We start from the raw sequence: 16899 nt of genomic DNA, 5'->3' as shown, positions 1-16899 counted from the left end.
TTTCCCCCAACTATATCATTGTAGCAACAATTTAGCTAGCAGCAGCTGTTGGGGTGTAAGATCCAACAAGACCAGTAACAAGAGCTGCCAGCACAGGTCCTTTGATCTGCTTTCTTAAGGAAAGCAACTTTAAGGGGTTAACAATCTCACTTTAATCCAACATACAGATACCATTCACTTAGTTCAGGAGGAAAAGCAAGCAACCTGAACTTCAGATCAAATACAAACAAATTAGAAACATACATTACAAACAGACCAAATACCAACGAACATCTGGGTTAGCAAAGACATGGGGGGGGGGGGGAGGAGCGAGGGGGGCGGTGCTAGGAGCAGTTACAAGGGCTAGGCTAGAGTCACGTGCCACTTTTCCAGTGAGTGAGACCCCCAAACCAAACGCCTGGGTTTCTTCAAAGCTGGGGGGCTCCTTAACAGCTACCCAGAGTCTCCACACTGACACTCTTCCAATTAGTGAGAGCCCCCAAAAGTCAAAAGCCAACCTTGCATCTTATATGACAGTCTAAGATCTCTGGGGCACTTAATTTGATTACCTCAGTGCTGAGAAGCACTCAAACAAAGAACAGTGAAAAATCCCATTTAGGGCTGGGGAAAGTTAATCCCTAGTACTACCTTACACAAGTCAATGACTCCTGATTTTCTTAGTGCTGAGAAACATTCCAAGACAAGATCCCACTTTATCTGCCCCATTCAAACAAAGGCCAGAATCATTAAAGGCACTTAAGAGAAGAACAGCAAAAAGTCCCACCCTAATTACTGATACAAACATCAAACACCATAGTTACCAGTGAGCCCCTGATACACGTGGACATTCCCATCACTCTTTAAATTTTCATTCATCAAATATTCATTCGGCAAATGATGAGCACTGGGCAGTAAAGTGAAGGCATCAGAGCTATGTATCAGGAATATTGTTTTAGCAGCAATGTGAAAGGTGGATGTCAAGGCCTATATGAGGGTGAGGACAGTAGGTGTAAAATGTGGGAAAAGAGATGAGAAAAATGTCAGAGGTGGTGTTAATGATGAGGGTTTGGGGTGAGAGGTGCTCGACACCCCAAAGTACCGACACACCGGGTCCTGCCGAAAGAATTCGACTCAAGCTTTCTCAGCCAAGGGAAAAGATAAAGTTTATTAAGAGTTAGCCTAATAGGCCTGCCCCAAGACATCTCACCCCTTGCAATGCCTGTAAGGAAAGCCAGCCAGACCAATCTGAGCTAGATTGGATCTGACCACCTTCATGGAGGCAAGATGGAGATTATATACACAAAGGTTGTGGGAGGGATTGAGGGGTGGTCTGGGGTGACCAGAGGAGGGGTCTAGGGAGGGACTTAAGGAGGAGTCTAAGGAGGAGCTTGAAGGGACTGGGATGAGGTCAGACTCCTGGGTGGGGGAAGATAGCTGAAGGCTATATGGAAATGACAGACCATAAAGGGCTAGGGTAACAGAGCTAGGGTATAGATATTTTGATCAGGATTAAGGATGGGAAACAGGATTAAGGGTGGGAAACAGCTGGACAATAGAGGACTGGGCAAGGTAGGCATTTGGGCTTAATGGTTATAGCCTCAGGCCAAGGCCAGGTCAAGTGGGAAGATTCAAGGAGAGTTCAAGGGTTCAAGGGGTTCCCAGAGACTGTGCCCTCATCATTAAGAGAGCTATGATGTTGGCTTTTGAGGATGACAGGAAGGAAAAGAATCAAAGAAGACTAGACACACATAGGAAAAGGAAGTTGGGAGGAGAAAGGAATTTTGTGAGGAAAGATGTCAAGTTCAGCTTTAGGAATGTGGAGTTTTCATTCATCAATGGATTATTTTCAGTCAACAAGTGCAAGAAAGAGACTGGCCCTTCTCTTTAGGGGTAAAGTTCTGCTGGGAATGAATTCAGTCTGCTCAAGAGCCCAGAGCCAGAGCCCCTTAGTGGAAGAGAGCATCTCTATCCCCACATTGGAAATAGACCTCCTGATGGACCAGGAAGCTGGGAGTGACCTCAGCTCTGGACTCACAGGAGGACTGAGTTCAGATCATTCCCCATAAATGAGTATCAGGCTCTTTCTTCTTATCTTTTCGTTTTTACTTCCTTACTCCCAGGGCCCTCAGGGGAAAACATTGAAAGCTTCAGATTAGCTCAAGTCTGGGGTTTCCCTAAAAGGAAGTATAAAGGGAGTTAGTATAAAATAAGGATCGGTATGATGAGGGTTTGGGGTGAGAGGTGCTCGACACCCCAAAGTACCGACACGCGGGGTCCTGCTAAAAGAATTCAACTCAAGCCTTCTCAGCCAAGGGAAGGGATAAAGTTTATTAAGAGTTAGCCAAATAAGCCTGCCCCGAGAGATCCCACCCCTTGCGACGCCTGTAAGGAAAAAGGGCCAGACCCATCTGAGCTAGATTGGATCTGACCACTTTCATGGAGGCAAGATGGAGATTATATACACAAAGGTTGTGGGAGGGATTGAGGGGTGGTCTGGGGTGACCAGAAGAGGGGTCTAGGTCAGACTCCAGGGTGGGGAAAATAGCTGAAGGCTATAGGGAAATGACAGACCATGAAGGGCTAGGGTAACAGAGCTAGGGTATAGATATTTTGATCAGGATTAAGGATGGGAAACAGGATTAAGGGTGGGAAACAGCTGGACAATAGAGGACTGGGCAAGGTAGGCACTTGGGCTTAATGGTTATAGCCTCAGGCCAAGGCCAGGTCGAGTGGGAAGATTCAAGGAGAGTTCAAGGGTTCAAGGGGTTCCCAGAGACTGTGCCCTCATCATTCCCCCCTCAAACAAATGGGACCCAAATTCTTTTGGGGTCAGGGACGAAGGTCTCAGCTTCTGGAATTGCTTCCTGCTGACAAGGGGCGTAGAGCTGTCTTGATGGGTCCAGTTCAAGGGGTGCACAGTCATCTGGAAGTTGATGGCTTGGAGACTGGAGGAGACAAACCTGGCAAGGAAGTTAAGCAAACAACAAAACAGACAGTACAGGAGTACAGAGAAAGGACAATATCCCTGGTGAGAATTAAAGATGACTATTTCATACCTAGCTCCCCTAACCACTTGTTCTGCTTCGGGGTTCAGGAGTGTGTAGCACATCCAAATTAGGTCCGGGATATCTAAGAGCAAGTTTTGATGTTTGGTGAGCCTGTGGTTAGCCAGGCACTGGTGGCCCTCTGCTTCCAGGGTGCTCTGGCAAGGCAGAGCTTCTAGGGGCTGGTCTGCTAGAGGCTTAGAAGCTTCCTCAATTGGAATGGCTGTAGCAGCCAGAGAATCTAATTGTTTTGGAAAACAGGGGTCAGATCCTAAGGACTGGATTAGAATTTCCAAAGCCTGTCCTCTCCTTCCTTCAGCAGAGTGAATGAAAGGTTTTTCTAGATTAGGTAAGGCTAATGCTGGAGTGGTGGTCAGTTTAGTTTTCAAAGTCCCAAAAGCTTGTGCTGGGTAGGGGCCCCACTCTAGAGGGAGTGAGTCAGGGCCTTGAGTGCCAATTAATGGTTGCAGCCCCTCCCAAGCCTTGGACTTAATTGGATATTGAAGGCAATGGAGGGGAACTATGGCTGGGGTAGCAGAAGTACCTTGCCCAGGAATTCCCTGATCCCAAACGATTGGCTCAACCCTCTCCCATGCCTCTGGGGGAACATGGGGAGGACTGGGAAACAGAGGGAAAAGGGAGTTATGAGGTTTAACTAGAGAAAATTGGCTTCCCAATTTCACCATCAGGTCCCTTCCCCAAAAGAGGGCAGGGCCAGAGAAGGAGTGTTCAGACAACAGATCCTTGATGCCCATGACCTGATGGGTCGAGGGGCATGTGGGGCCAGAGCCACTAGTTAAAGCAAGAGAACATAGCCATGATAAAGTGGGTAACCTTACCTTCTGCCTCGATTTTGCCCAGGGCTCCTCGAGAGAGGTGGTGAAAGTGGGAGCACAGCCAAGCCCCAGGCTTTCCCCTCCTTCCGAGTCTTGAGAAGACTGGAGGACAGGGTGCTGGGAGGAGGCTCTACCACTTTTCCAGCCTTGGGGACACCTCCAATGTCCCTCCTGGTTACATGCTGCGCACGGTCCTAGAGGCCTGGATCCTGGAGGCTTCTTCCAGGGGGGTGCCCTAGAGGGGCACTCCTTAGACCAGTGACCCTCCTTGTGATATCGAAAGCAGGTTTCCCCTTTGCCAAAGTTGCCAGAAGCACCCTCTGGCAATCTCCTGGCCATGGCAGCTGCCAAGAATTGGGCATGTTCTCTGTCTCTGGCTTTTTCCTCTGCCTGGACTAAGTCTCTATTATTGAACACTCTGAATGCTGTCTCCAGTAATTGGGCCTGAGGTGTTTGGGGTCCCATTGCCAATTTATGCAGTTTCCTCCTAATATCTGGGGCAGACTGATTAATGAAATACATGTTAAGTATTGCCGCCCCTTCAATAGAATCAGGATCCAAATTTGTATACTTCTTTTTTTTTTTTTTTAATGCAATTTATTTATTTAACATATTTGGTTTTCAGCATTGATTTTCACAACAGTTTGAATTACAAATTTTCTCCCCATTTCTGCCCTCCCCCCCCACTCCAAGATGGCGTATATTCTGGTTGCCCTGTTCCCCAGTCAGCCCTCCCCTCTATCACCCCCCTCCCCTCTCATCCCCTTTTCCCTTCCTTTCTTGTAGGGCAAGATAAATTTCTACGCCCCATTGCCTGTGTATCTTATTTTTTAGTTGCATACAAAAAGTTTTTTTGTTTTTGAACATCTGATTTTAAAACTTTGAGTTCCAAATTCCCTTCCCTCTTCCCTTCCCACCCACCCTCCCTAAGAAGTTGAGCAATTCAACCTAGGCCACACATGTATTATTATGTATAACCCTTCCACAATATTCATGTTGTGAAAGGCTAACTACATTTTGCTCCTTCCCAACCCATCCCGCTTTATTGAATTTTCTTCCTTGACCCTGTCCCCTTTCCAAAGTGTTTGTTTTGATTACCTCCACCCCCATCTGCCCTCCACTCCATCATCCCCCTGCCTTTTATTTTTTTTTTTTATCTTCCTCCCTCTTCTTTCCTGTGGGGTAAGATACCCAACTGAGTATGTATGGTATTCCCCCTCAGGCCAAATCTGATGAGAGCAAGGTTCACTCATTCCCCCCTCACCTGCCCACTCCCCTCCTCTCCTAGAACTGCTTCCTCTTGCCACCTTTATGGGAGATAATCCACCCCATTCTATCTCTCCCTATCTCCCTCTCTCAGTAAGTTACTCTCTCATCCCTTAATTTCATTTTATTTCTTTTAGCTATCTTCCCTTCATCCTCAACTCACCCTGTGTCTGCTCTCTTTCTTTTACATATATATATATACACATACATACACATACATACATATACACATAGATACATGCATACATACACATTCACTTATATATATACATAAACATATATATATGCATATATATATATATGCATATTCCCTTCAACTACCCTAATACTGAGGTCTCATGAAGCATACTCATCATCTTTCCATGTAGGAATGTAAACAAAACAGTTCAACTTTAGTAAGTCCCTTGCAATTTCCGTTTCTTGATTCCCTTTTCATGCTTCTCTTGATTCTTGTGTTTCAAAGTCAAATTTTCTATTCAGTTCTGGTCTTTTCACTGAGAAAGCTTGAAAGTCCTCCATTTTATTGAAAGTCCATATTTTGCCTTGGAACATGATACTTAGTTTTGCTGGGTAGGTGATTCTAGGTTTTAATCCTAGCTCCATTGACCTCCGGAATATCGCATTCCAAGCCCTTCGATCTCTTAATGTAGAAGCTGCCAGATCTTGGGTTATTCTGATTGGGTTTCCACAATATTCAAATTGTTTCTTTCTGGCTGCTTGCAGTATTTTCTCCTTGATCTGGGAGCTCTGGAATTTGGCAACAATATTCCTAGGAGATTTCTTTTTGGGATCTATTTGCGGAGGCGATCGATGGATTCTTTCAATTTCTATTTTGCCCTGTGGCTCTAGAATATCAGGGCAGTTCTCCTTGATAATTTCTTGAAAGATGGTATCTAGGCTCTTTTTTTGATCATGGCTTTCAGGTAGTCCAGTAATTTTTAAATTATCTCTCCTGGATCTATTTTCCAGGTCAGTGGTTTTTCCAAGGAGATATTTCACATTGTCTTCCATTTTTTCATTCCTCTGGTTCTGTTTTATAATATCCTGATTTCTCATAAAGTCACTAGCTTCCACTTGCTCCAATCTAATTTTTAAAGTAGTATTTTCTTCAGTGGTCTTTTGGACCTCCTTTTCCATTTGGCTAATTCTGCCTTTCAAGGCATTCTTCTCCTCATTGGCTTTTTGGAGCTCTTTTGCCATTTGAGTTAGTCTATTTTGTAAGGTGTTGTTTTCTTCAGTGTATTTTTCAGTATTTTTTTGGGTCTCCTTTAGCAAGTCATTGACTTGTTTTTCATGGTTTTCTCGCATCCTTCTTATTTCTCTTCCCAATTTTTCCTCTACTTCTCTAACTTGCTTTTCCAAATCCTTTTTGAGTTCTTCTATGGTCTGGGGCCAGTTCATGTTTTTCTTGGAGGCTTTGGTTGTAGGCTCTATGACTTTGCTGTCTTCTTTAGGCTGTATGTTTTGGTCTTCTTTGTCACCAAAGAAAGAATCCAAAGTCTGAGACTGAATCTGGGCGCGTTTTCGCGTCCTGGCCATATTCCCAACCAACTAACTTGACCCTTGAGTTTTTCAGTGGGGTATGACTGCTTGTAGATTACAGAGTTCTATGTTCTACGTTTGGGGGGGAGGTGCCAGCTCTGTCAGAGCCGCACTCCTCCTTCCCCAAGGACCCCCAGTCCAGACTGGGCTCAGATCTTCGGCAGGCTGTGCACCCCTGCTGTGATCCGCCACTTAATTCCCCCCACCAGGTGGGCCTGGAGCCGGAAGTAACAACAGCTGTAGCTGCCCCACCTCCGCTGCCCCTGGGGCTGGAAGCCGAACTGCGAACTCCTTCCACTCCCACAGCTTTTCCCACTAACCTTCTCCGCAGTCTTTGGTGTTTGTGGGTCGAGGGGTCTGGTAACTGCCGCAGCTCACATATTCAGGGCGCTAGGGCCCCCTCCGCCAGGCTTCTGGTCTGGATCGTCCACGCCGCTCAGGCTGGGCTCTGCTCCACTCCGTTCCCAGCTCCCAGCTCCCAGCTCCCAGCTCCGTGTGGAATAGAGCTCACCCAGAGACCATCCGGGCTGTCCTGGGCTGGAGCCCTGCTTCCCTCTGCTGTTCTGTGGGTTCTGCCGTTCTAGAATTGGTTCAGAGCCATTTTTATAGGTTTTTGGAGGGACTCGGGTACGGAGCTCATTCTAGTCCATGCTTACCAGCCGCCATCTTGGCTCCGCCCCCCCCTTGTATACTTCTTAATAGCTTCTACTAGCCGGGCTTGGAAAAGGACAAGGTTTTCTTTTTCTCCCTGAGTAATCTCCCTAATTTTTTGAAAATTTATTTGCTTTTGAAATGCAGTTCTTAGGCCTTCTAACAGGCAAATTACCATATGGTCTCTCTTTTCTCTATCCTCACTCCTTTGATAATTCCATCCTGGGTCACTAGTTGGAACAGCAGCTGTTCCTGGGGGATAGTTTATGGGGTTATTGCTAGCCAAACTGTCCCCAAATTTTTGAGCGTGTTCCCATATTCTCCTCTTCTCCTCAGTGGTACAACAGGTAGAGAAGAGGATATGCAAATCATACCAAGAAAGTTCAAATTGCAGGGACAGATCCCTAAAACCCTCAGTAAACTTAGTGGGATCTTCTGAGTATCTCCCCAGTTTTTCTTTAATTTGGATGAGATCTGAATGTAGAATGGAACATGCACTCTCCTTGTCCCAGCAGGGGAGGCAGGCATTTCCCTCAGGGGAAAAAGCCTTGAAGGCGCTGTGGGACCTGGAGCTTGGGGCTGAGGTAGATTAGACTGCAAGGCCAGGGCATCTGCCTGGCAAGGGAGATCAGCTAGTACCTGAGGAGGGGTAGAGGTCAGAGGGGAAGATACCCCAGAGACCCAAGTGGGTGCTACCTCAGAGAGAGAGGCTAGGGGAGGAGATATTGCCGTGGGGGCAGGGCCCATGGTGATAGATGTTGCAGGGCCTGCTGTAGAGGCAGGGCATGGGGTCCCTTCGGCTGGAAATTCCTTCCTCCTTAGTAAAGGAGAAGTTAGGAGTAATTGTCGGGAGACAAACAAAATAAAACAAGAAAACAAAATATACAGAAGGTACCTGAAACTTTCCCAAATTCCCAGCGCCGAAACAATTGAAAGGATCTGGCACATGCTTCCGGATGGGGCATCCGTCCATGTCCTTCGACATGACCACTGGACCGAGAGCCACCTGATAGCGTCAGGTTGAGTTGACCACGACAGCCTGGCTGTCTGACTCACTGAGACCACTGGACCGAGCTGTCCGAGTGGACTGAGAACCACCAGAGAGCGTCAGGTTGACCAGGACAGTGTGACTGTCCGACTCACTGAGACCACTGGACCAAGCTGTCCGACCCACCGAGAACCACCAGAGAGCGTCAGGTTGACCAGGACAGTGTGACTGTCCGACTCACTGAGACCACTGGACCAAGCTGTCCGACCCACCGAGAACCACCAGAGAGCGTCAGGTTGACCAGGACAGCGTGACTGTCCGACTCACTGAGACCACTGGACCAAGCTGTCCAACCCACTGGGACCTGCTGAGGTCAGGCCTGAGAAGCACATCCAAAATGTTTGGAGAGCGAGGAGGGGGATTGGGAGAGGGGGAGGCTCACATACCTTCAGTCTTGGCTGGAGAAGAACTTGAGATTAGCAGTACTTCCCGGTTCAGGGAACCATAAATGATGAGGGTTTGGGGTGAGAGGTGCTCGACACCCCAAAGTACCGACACGCCGGGTCCTGCTGAAAGAATTCAACTCAAGCCTTCTCAGCCAAGGGAAGGGATAAAGTTTATTAAGAGTTAGCCAAATAAGCCTGCCCCGAGAGATCCCACCCCTTGCGACGCCTGTAAGGAAAAAGGGCCAGACCCATCTGAGCTAGATTGGATCTGACCACCTTCATGGAGGCAAGATGGAGATTATATACACAAAGGTTGTGGGAGGGATTGAGGGGTGGTCTGGGGTGACCAGAAGAGGGGTCTAGGTCAGACTCCAGGGTGGGGAAAATAGCTGAAGGCTATAGGGAAATGACAGACCATGAAGGGCTAGGGTAACAGAGCTAGGGTATAGATATTTTGATCAGGATTAAGGATGGGAAACAGGATTAAGGGTGGGAAACAGCTGGACAATAGAGGACTGGGCAAGGTAGGCACTTGGGCTTAATGGTTATAGCCTCAGGCCAAGGCCAGGTCGAGTGGGAAGATTCAAGGAGAGTTCAAGGGTTCAAGGGGTTCCCAGAGACTGTGCCCTCATCAGGTATAGGATAGCTATTTCTTTCTTCCAAACAAAGAAATGCTTAAAAAACAAAAGTGTCATGGGTTTGCTTTGGCAAAGACTTAAAACATTAAAAGTAACCCATAACTCCAATGATATTCTCTCAGGAGCTTCATATTTAAACATGATAATTCACTTTCCCCTTGACTCCGCACCGTACAAACAATTCCTTCAGGTCCCAAGTCTTCTGGTAAGTCTGCCAAGGTTATCCTTGCCAAAATGGCAAGATCATCCTCCTAACACTGATAATGTTCTGTGAGCCAGATATAGCTGCAGAAAACACTTTCTGCTGCCAGTCAACTCCAAGTAAGGGTCTGAAGACCTCCTAAAGGCCCCTCTCAGGGGGTCATTAATGGTCAAGGAGAAGGAACCCAAGAGCCAGTCTCAGGCTGCTCTAGGCAACTAATGCTGTCACAGGTGAACAGTTACTATTGCTGCCAAGGTTACAGGATTTAGGAGATGCCCTTCTCATCTTCCATGAGAATTCCCAGAAAGACAGAGTTCTAAGTCACAAGGTCAACAGAGAGGAAGCAGTGGAAGTTGTCTCTCCTTTTAAAATCTATTGAATGGGCTGTTCTTCCTGGCTCAGTGGCCAATCATCTTTGAAACATCCCTCTGCCTCTGTTGCCAAGACAAGGACCATAGGATTGAGTCTTTCAATGCAGAGGACATGTTCCAGAAATTTCTGAGTGAGCTCAGCTCCCTATGCTTCAGTGGGATGTTCTCTAGCCAGAGTAGATCATAAGATACCCCGATTATTCCCAATAAATTCATTTTCCATTTGGAATGCCCCCTTTGGGGCTCATGCCCAATTCACAGCATCACTTACACCAGTTGGTTCTAAAGTGGGGTAGCTGTTTCTACAGCCAGCAAGGTGGTGCAGTGGATGGAATGCTGGGGCCTGAAGTCAGGAAAACTTGGGTTGAAATCCAGCTTCAGACAGTTACTAGCTGTGGGACCCATGAAAAGTTACTTAATCTCTACGTGTCTTCATTTCCTCAAATATAACATAGGGACAATAATAACAGCATCTGCCTTCCACGGTTGATGTGGAGATTGGGTGGGATGAAAGACCCTCACCAATTAAATTTATAATAGGGAGCCATCTCAGGGTGGGAACAGAAATAAATTTTATTCAGTTCTCGAGAACTGGGTGTCCTCTGCTAGCACAGAGCAGAACTAGCAAAGAAGGCTCTTTACAAGGGGCAAAGCACCCATAATTATACCTAATGCAAGAGAATTCCCACCCACCCCTGACCCTTCTCACCATTGGCTGGGAGGTGGGCTTACAATCTGAGCACGAATGCTAGACAAAGAACTGGGAAATTGAGGCACAGAAACTCCAATTCCCATTCCCTTAGTTAATGATTACAACCGAGGTGACATGTATAAATCTAAAGAAGGAGAATAGGATAAAGGAGGGGGAGACCCTCTCCACACTCTTACAGTACTTTTACAGTAAAGGAAAGCAGGTCACAGTGACCCTATCCCTACTGAGCAAATATTTAAACCAGAACCAGAAGAAAGAACAAAAAGTTTCAGAGTAAACTTTCCCAGAGGCTGAGCCATCAGACTCTCACGGCCTCAGAATTTTTTTTCACTTCCCTATTTCTTGATTTTTATAGATAGATATTTACACATATTTTCCCTGTGAAGTCTTCACATTTTATTTACCTCACACAAGATCAACTGAGATAATATTTATAAAGCATATAGCACAGTGTCTAGCACATAGTAGGTACTCATTAAGTACTTATTTCCTGCCTTAATTCCTTCACCTTCAGGATTCTAAAGGTCACCTTGTAGGTTTGCATGAACAGGTCATCTTGTCACTGTCTCTCCCCGAACCTGTACCACATGACCTGGTTTCCATGCTGCTTACTCCCTCAGCCCAGCCAATTATGGCCAGTCACATACAAGAGGGTATTTTATCAAAGAACATAAACAAGAAACAGAGAGCCACAGGGAATTTATCTACCAGGAGAATAACCCTGAGACCACTAGTGCAAGGCTCCCTCAGAGACTATCCCTGACACTACCTGGTACAACCACCCTGCTCCTTCCCGAACCTCATTTTTCCCTGCACAATAGCCTTTGGCTCCAGCTCATCCCTTCTTTAACAACAGGGCTGCTAACAGCCCAGCCTCCATCTGAAGATGGCTTGCACCTCTCTGGGTCCACATAGTGTTCTAGAGCTCCACCTATTTGGTGACTGTCACCAAGCCCTGTCACCTGACCCACACCTACCCAATGGGCTCCTAACACTTCAAACTCACTGCCTTGGCTTTCTGTACTTTATTTTAAATTTCACTTTAGGTAGAACACAGAATCTACCCCCACTCCAGGACACCTGCCCTAGGTGCCAAGGTAGGCAATGTCATAAATACCATGTGTGACCTTCCATAAGTCTCCTTCTGTATTTTTGTCTGTTTCTTCTGTGGTAAAATAAGCAGACTGGGTGAATTTGAAGTGGGATGCAGTACCAGGGTAGGGAGAATGTTGGACTTGGTAATCTGCAAAGTCCCATCTCTCTTTGTGACTCCACAATATTATGATTTCCCACTCTCTCACCACCTGCCACCCAATACTTTATCAGAGGAAATGGAACAGAGAACCTGGTGGCTTGAGAGAGGACTTCCTGGGAGTTCCCTGGGGTCTACTGGGAGAGGGAGAGGGGGAAGTGTTTATGTGAATTTGGGTTGGAGGGAGAGATAATGACAAGCAGAACACAGATGAAGTAGTGGATAGAGAGTTGGACTCAAACTGACCTGGGTTTATTTTCCCCTGGTGATACTAACTCTGTGACTATGGAAAAATCTCTTAAACTCTTTGAAACTCAGTTTCCTCATCTTTAAAATGGGGATAGCAAAAGCAGTAGTACCTACTTCTCTGAATTTTTAAGAGATCTATTTGAAATGATGTCTGCAAAACATTTTACAATTTTCAAATTGTGATACAAACAGTTTATAACTGTTATTAATGGAGAGAAAGGACTGACTATTGAACTCTTCTCTTTGTGGGGCCCAAGGCCACACAATATTAGATACTTCCAAATGGACACAAAATATGAACTCTGATCTGGTCACCACTAGAACCTGTAATTCTTCAGGCTTCTGAATGGACAAGAGGTCTCTGGACTAAAACTGGGCTAAAGTAATTTGGGAGTTGAAAGCACTTCAGGAACTAGGGTATTAAGAGGACTCAGGGAATGAGGGACTGAAGTAATGGAGGGAGAGGGATACAGTTCAATGCCTGAAAATATGTTCAGAGCAAGAAAGGAAGAATAATGAGACTGCCAGGAGCCCTAAAGAGGAGGCCCTCAACTAGGACTAGGGAATATTCAGTGCAGTAGCAAATTAGGATTTGCAATGCCAGTCACACACAGCCCTCAGAAGCACACTAGAAATTAAGTGCTATCATTACCCCCATTTTACAGTTAAGGGAACTGAGGCAGACAATCAAGACAACAAAGAGCCACCGTGTTTTGGGTTTAAGGGTTATACTCAAGTAGCTCTATTTGAATCCCAATGGGCTTCATCAAAGCCTGCTTTGTCAGAGCTTTATTTCAAGAAATTAGGAATGAAAACTACATGAGGCAAAAGAGTTGCTTGTCCTAGTTTTTAAAAAAAGATAGAATAAATAATAAGGAAGAAGAAAAAAGTCTAACTCCAAGATATCTTGCCAAGCATAAGCAATCAAGACCACATGCAAGGATATGACTCTCCACATGGACAGAGGGAGGAGAGAAGGAGAAAAGGGGAGGGGAAAGAAGAGAAAAAGGAGGAGGAGGGAGGAAATAGCAGCATTGCCCAAATAGAACTGCTCAGTTTGGCCCCCCCAGGGGAAGCTTGTACTATTCAGAGATTGTTATTCTTCCTTCATTCTCAAAGAGGACTGATGCCATCAAGAGGATGATGTCTTGACTTGCAAGTGAATTGGAGTTAAGTGAGGCAGGGCTGTGCAAAGCCAATCAACCTCACTCTCTCCTCCAGAATCAATGGAGTCCAGTGGCAAGTCGTCGGTCAGAATGATGTGCAATGGCCCCCACCTTCTCAAGAAGTTTAGCCACAAAAGAAGAAAAGAGATAGCCACGATGGATGGGTCAAGTGAGGAGTTTTTAAGGATGGGCTTTGGTAGGCACTAAGGGAGGAGCCAGTACACAGAGTGAGTTTGAAGATCAATGAGAGAGAGGGGATGATAAGAGAAATCTGCTGAACTGGAATGAGATTACTTGTGCATGGAGAGAAGTTTTCCTTTGCCAGGGAAAGGATGCAGATGGTAGCAGAAGGCCTCTGAGTGGTGTGACATGAGGATGAGGAGTGAAAAGGGAGCTCTCCATGAATGACTTCAATTATTTTCAGTAAAATATGAGTCAAGGTTCTCAGCTAGGAGGCAGGGGAAGATGAGAGGGTGGGTGCCATGGGAGTTTTGAAGAGGGATAAAAGGTTTGGAATAGTCATTGTGGAGAGTAGGATAGTGAGCTGATGTGGGAGTTGTAAAAGGATTGCCTTGCTTAAGGCCCAGTTGAAGTTATATAACATAAATTTGTAGTGGACCTAGTCAGCATAGTTTCATTATTTTCTCCAGCTTCATTCAGCAGCAGAGTATAGCAGAGAAGGAAGCAAAGAGTGGGAGTAATCCAAGGCTGAGGCGTGGAAGGGCAAAATTGACAAGCGGATAAGTGGGTAAGGGACTCAGAAGAAGTCTATAGTGTAGACTTAAACCAGCTCAACAAGAGGTCAAGATGGGGATGGGAAAAGAGTGTCGCTAGTAGAGGGGTGATTGCCTGGGAGAGAAGAGAGAGACTAAGAGGCTGGGGGTCATGACATGGATGAAGAACAAGATTAAGGGTTGCAAGGCAGAAGGAAAGATGAAAAGATAATACATTATGATTAGATAAGGGAGTTTGAAAGCTCATGAGCACAGAAGTGTTACATCTGTGGAAGTGGCAAGATCAAGGGCATGATCTTTTTTGTGGGTGGCTTAAATGGGGTAGAGGAATAACGGGTCATGGGGAATGAATAAGCTGAGGAGCTAGGAGTTGAGGGTGGCTGATGATAAAACTATATATCATGAGGGTATCTGATGACATATCAATATATCATGTGATGTATATGTGATATATGATATATGTATATATGTGTGTGTGTACATATACATACCTACATATACATATATATACACTATATATACATATACACACATACGTATGTGTGTGTGTGTTGAACTCCCCTAGTACGAAGGCAGGAGTTGAGGAGAGAGTGTGAGCCAAGCACTGAACTCCTGAAGTAAAGAAGGGGAGTGTCCTGGAGGTCTGAAGACAACAACTACCAGAAATGATTCAGTTTGTAGATATGGATTGATTGAGCCTTAAAGGAGGAGAGATGACTGAGTGATAGTAATAGAGAGAAAATCTGGAGACAGCAATGAGGAGCAAGGAGTATTGCAACTCCCCCATCTTGACCAGTGAGTTGGAGAAATACGTGCAAGTCCAGCCAGTATTGGAAAGACTAGCCAGGGAGATTCTGTTATAAGAGAAAGCCAAGTCTCAGTGAGGGCCAAAAGATGGAAGGAATGGGAAAGAAAAGGTTTGCAGATAAAAGCAAGTTTGTTGTTTCTGGAGCAGGCAGACCAGAGAGTACAGTAAAAGGAGTGGGTAACTGTAAAATGGGATAGTAGGTGGGGGTTTGAATGATGACCAGGGGTTTAGAAACATTGGGATGGGAAAGGGTTATCACCAGAGGGGAGTTGTTAATTATTGAGGAATAAGTTTAGGTAGATTTTCGTTTTCCATAAGGAGGAAGGAAACAAATATTCATTAAGTACCTACTATGTGCCAAACACTGCTAAGCACTTTTTAGATGTCTCATTTGGTCCTCACAGCCGCACTAGGAGTAAGTGCTATCACTATCCCCATTTTGCAGTTGAGGGAACTGAGACAAATGTTAAGTGACTTGCCTAGATTCATGTAGCTAACATGTGTCTAAAGTTAGACTGGAACTCAGAAAGGCCTGTATCTTCTTAGAAGAACTTAGAAAAAGTTTGCTTGGAGCTGGAGCAATAATGTTATTCCCACTCTCCAAGACAAGAGACCAGGCTGGAGATGTGGTGGAATGGCCTCCAGGGGGCACACAGCTATGACCTCTTGATCAAAATATTCAAAGTTGGATATGATAATTCTAGAGCCCCTACCCTGCTCTTCAACTCTCTTCTGTCAGTCAATTAAACCTGCTTCTCACACTCAAAGGACACAGTTACTCAATATGCTGTGGTCATACAGTTAACTACACAAAGCAAAAATGAAAAGAAACACATTAAGTGCTTCTGCATAGAGCCCTCTACTGCCCTGTCTGCTTTCACACTCACAGGTAGTGAATAGGATAAAAAGCTGGGGTTGCATGTCTAGGATCTCAGGACAGAAGGGGAAGCACAGTGAGAGAGAGCTACCTCTCCCTTCATTTCAGCAGCTAATGGGATTTTCAAGAATTGCCAGGCCCAGCTACTCTGGTCCTGATCTCCATAGACTTTAGATTCAGGGGAGCACGTCATGATCCCAGCTCTTCCTTCCCTGGTCTTATTGCCAGAAGAAAGAGTCTTGGCCTAAAGCCCAGTCCCACAGTTCTAATCTTAAAGTGTCAATCTGATGACCAGGGTAGCTTGATATCTCTGACCCATGGGGCAGCTTCAGAGTGTACAAAACTCAAAGGTACAATAGAGATTGCTTTCCTTTATCTAGAGCGGACCTGCACAGTTTGGCAATAGACAGGGGCAAAATTAAAATAGGATAAAGTTTTTCAGATCAAAGGTAAGTTCTTAGCAGCTCACTTTCTAAGTCCAGGTGAGTAGAGACAAACTGATGGTGATTGGTTGTTGCAGGTCACATGACAAACATGAGAGAGTGGGCAGTAGTGGGCTCCTTTGGTGGGCTGTGAGTGGACTGAGGGTAGTATGTTGGGCAGACCTGTTGTAGAGAAACCAAACTTGACAAAACTACCTTTAAACATTAAAGAAAAGCTTAAATGAAAGATGAGATTTTGGATTTAAATCTCTTCCCAAAAGGATGGAAGGGAAGAGGGGAAGAGACAGTGGGTGGAGAAAAAACATATCCCTTCATTCACCTGATTTAATGGCTGAGGCTGAGGAGGACACCCATTAACGATCAGGCTTGTCTTCTACTTTGGTGCTGCCATCTCATCTCCCTAGGGTAGATGAAGACCTTGGATGCCCTAGTGCCATGCTCCAATATAAACTGAAAGCTCCTCACACATCTTCACCCCCTCTGCCAGAATCAGTGTCTGCCTCTCTATCTCCTTCCTGAAACTCCTGAAAAACTCATTCAAGCCATCTCTGGGGTTGCATCATTCTCATCTGTTAGTTCCCAATACTTCCCTGTTCAGGAAAATGAGAAAAACTCCAAATCCCAGAATTCTCAGAAAAGTTTTAAAATAATTCCCTCATGAGATCTCCAATGTTGCCCTCCTACCTAGGGAGGTA

The sequence above is a fragment of the Trichosurus vulpecula genome, chromosome 1 (assembly GCF_011100635.1).
Source record: "Trichosurus vulpecula isolate mTriVul1 chromosome 1, mTriVul1.pri, whole genome shotgun sequence".
In the NCBI taxonomy this organism is placed as follows: Eukaryota; Metazoa; Chordata; class Mammalia; order Diprotodontia; family Phalangeridae; genus Trichosurus; species Trichosurus vulpecula.
Note: the sequence above shows the minus strand (reverse complement) of the source record.